The sequence below is a fragment of the Aotus nancymaae genome, unplaced genomic scaffold, assembly GCF_030222135.1.
Source record: "Aotus nancymaae isolate 86718 unplaced genomic scaffold, 86718_ANA_hifiasm-v0.15.2.pri h1tg000028l, whole genome shotgun sequence".
NCBI classification, from domain to species: domain Eukaryota; kingdom Metazoa; phylum Chordata; class Mammalia; order Primates; family Aotidae; genus Aotus; species Aotus nancymaae.
Window position 1 is genome coordinate 23782454 of NW_026988441.1, and position 3604 is coordinate 23786057.

Sequence of the window (3604 nt, forward strand, 5' to 3'; positions counted from 1 at the left end):
TTTTTGTATTTTTAGTAAAAACGGGATTTCACTGTGTTGGCCGGGCTGGTCTCAAACTCCTGACCTCGTGATCCACCCACCTCAGCCTCCCAATGTGCTGGGAATACAAGCATGAGCCACTGTGCCGGCCCCTTCACAGTTTATTAATGCTCTACAAACAACAAAAATAAAAAAGAAATCTTTTGTATGCCCTCATGGAATATACTTATATGTAGAAAATTTTGCTGCCAACATTATATATAAGAAATCTTTTACCTTGATAGTTAACAGATGAAGGGTAACATGGGTAAGAAGTTTTAATAAAAGATTTGTTGCCTTATAATATCGGAAACAGTACATCGATCCACTGATTTAGACTCCTCCGTAAGTTAAAAATATCTTCTGCAGAATAGGTGGAAGAGCATTGCCAGCAGACCATTGCTCTTCTGAATGGGCATCATTTGTTAGATCATCTTTTCCATGGCTTAGCGTAATTGAAGCAATGGTTAAGGATTTATCTCCCAAAATAGGGCTCTGCGGCAGATTCTAATGTAAAGTCTATGGTTACGCAACCTGCGTTAAATGCTCTTACTAAAGTCATCTTTTCCATGGCTTAGCGTAATTGAAGCAATGGTTAAGGATTTATCTCCCAAAATAGGGCTCTACAGCAGATTCTAATGTAAAGTCTATGGTTACGCAACCTGCGTTAAATGCTCTTACTAAAGTTGTTTTAAATAATAGAATTTATTTTGATTACTTACTGGATAAACAGAGAACTACCTTTGCGGTTGCGCATACTTCTGGTTGCACATGGTAGAATACATTGGGTATTACAGAAATGCAGTTGTAGGGGATTAATAAACAGGTTGAAATGAGTAGATCATTTATCTAGCTAATGGTTTAATCTATTTGATTTTAGTTGGTTGTTCCTGGGGACCTTGGCTAAGAAGCATGCTTTCAACTTTATTTTTTTTTTTTTTGAGATGAAGTCTCACTCCGTAGCCCAGGCTGGAGTGTAGGGGTGTGATCTCAGCTCACACAACCTCTGCTTCCCGGGTTCAAGTGATTCTCCCTGCCTCAGTCTCCCAAGTAGCTGTTATAAGAGGTGTGTGCCACCACTCCTGGCTAATTTTTTGCATTTGGTAGAAATGGGGTTTAACCATGTTGGTCAGAGTGGTCTTGAACTCCTAACCTCAGGCGATACACCCACCTCAGCCTCCCAAAGTGCTGAGATTTCAGGCATGAGCCAACACATCCAGCCAAATTTTTAGTATTTTTAGTAGAGATGAGAATTCACTATCTTAACCAGGCTGATCTTGAACTCCTGACCACAAGTAATCTGCTTACCTCGGCCTCCCAAAGTGCTAGGATTATAGGCATGAGCCACCATGCCCTCCCAGTTTAAACTCTTGGTATTATTCTCCTGATAGTGAAAATAGTAGTTTCTGCCAGGTGCAGTGGCTCACACCTGTAATCCCAGCATTTTGGAAGGTCAAAGAGGGGGGATCACGAGGTCAAGAGATCGAGATTATCCTGGCCAACATTGTGAAACCGCCATCTCTACTTAACTACAAAAATTAACCAGGTATGATGGGGCCTGCCTATAATCTTAGCTACTTGAGAGGCTGAGGCAGGAGAATTGCTTTAACCTGGGAGGCAGAGGTTGCAGTGATCAAAGATCAAGCCACTGCACTCCAGCCCAGCAACAGAGGGATACTCTGCCTCAAAAAAAAAAAAAAAGTAGTCTCCTTACTGTACCTTTTTTCTCTCAAATGTTATAAATGTTTACATGCAGTCATCTCTAGAATTTCAAATAGTCCCTTTAACTGGAGTGACAGAAACTCAAGGACATATGTGACTCTGAAGACACCATAATGTATGAATGACATTATTAGGACAAAACCCCTAGATAATAAAAATTTAGAGTGGCATTAAGGTCCTGAATTTTGGTCACACTGCAACCTACACAAAAACTTTACCAAGAGAAGCTGTGGGGACTTGCAGCATGCAGACCTCGCAGGCTTAATGCTCACCTCGGTGTCTGCAGCACCCTCAGATTCTCTCCCAGGCGATGAGACCCAATGGCTAGAAATTCACCATGTGCATTCTCAAGATCCATGCCAGGGAGATTTTTGACTCATGGGAATCCCACTGTTGAGGTTGATCTCTTCACCGCAGAAGTTCTCTTCAGAGCTGCTGTGCTCAGTGGTGTTTCAACTGGTATCTATGAGGCCCTAGAGCTCGAGGACAATAAGACTTGCTATATGGGGAAGGGTGTCTCAAAGGCTCTTGAGCACGTCAATAAAACTATTGTGCCTGCCCTGGTTAGCAAGAAACTGAACATCACAGAACAAGAGAAGATTGACAAACTGATGATCCAGATGGATGGGACAGAAAATAAATCTAAGTTTGGTGCGAACGCTATTCTGGGGGTGTCCCTTGCCATGTGCAAAGCTGGTGCTGTAGAGAAGGGAGTTCCCTTGTACCGCCACATCGCCGACTTGGCTGCCAACTCTGAAGTCATGCTGTCAGTCTCGGTGTTGAATGTCATCAATGGCGGTTCTCATGCTGGCAACAAGCTAGCCATGCAGGAGTTCATGATCCTCCCAGTGGGTGCCATGAACTTCAGGGAGGCCGTGTGCACTGGGGATGAAGGTGTGTTTGCTCCAAACATCCTGGAGAATGAAGAAGGCCTGGAGCTGCTGAAGATTTCGATTGGCAAAGCTGGTTACATCGATAAGGTGGTCATCGGCATGGACATATTGGCCTCCAAGTTCTGCAGGTTTGGGAAGTATGACCTGGACTTCAAGTCTTCTGATGACTCCAGCAGGTACATCTCACCTGACAAGCTGGCTGACTTGCACAAGTCCTTCATCAATGACTACCCAGTGGTGTCTATTGAAAATCCCTTTGACCAGAATGACTGGGGAGCTTGGCAGAAATTCACCACCATTGCAGGAATCCAGGTGGTGGGGGATAATCTCACCGTAACCAACCTGAAGAGGATTGCCAAGGCCACAGATAAGAAGTCATGCAACTGCCTCCTGCTCAAAGTGAACCAGATTGGCTCTGTGACCGAGTCCTTGCAGTCGTGCAAGCTGGCACAGGCCAATGGTTGGGGCGTCATGGAGTCTCATCATTCCAGAGAGACTGAACATACCTTCATTGCCTGCCTGGTGGTTGGGATGTGCACTGGGCAGACCAAGATGGGTGCCCCTTGCCAATAAGAGCGCTTGGCCAAGTACAACCAGCTCCTCAGAATTGAAGAGGAGCTGGGCAGCAACGCTAAGTTTGCTGGCAGAAACTTCAGAAACCCCTGGCTAAGTAAGCCATGGGCAGGCCAGCCCTTCAGTCACCTGTTGGCTAATTAGACCTCTCTCCTCCTGTCAGCTTGGGCAGCTCCAGGCCGACCAACACTTGCAAGGGGCCCCTGCTAGTTAGCTCCCCTCGCCCACCGCCATGGAGTTCACACTGCTTCCTTAGAACTTCTACAGAAGCCAAGCCCCCTGGAGCCCTCTTGGCAGCTCTAGCTTTACAGTCATGTAATTGGCCCAAATGATTGTTTTTCTCACCTCGCTTTCTACCAAGTGTCTGGAGCAATCTGAGCCTCCAGTGTCATCTCCGG

General features: G+C 45.6%; 1 pseudogene; it reads left to right on the top strand.

The window, feature by feature from the left end:
- The first annotated feature begins 2077 nt into the window (after positions 1-2077).
- LOC105714478 (alpha-enolase-like) lies at positions 2078-3206 on the top strand (annotated as a pseudogene).
- Positions 3207-3604: the final 398 nt, after the last annotated feature.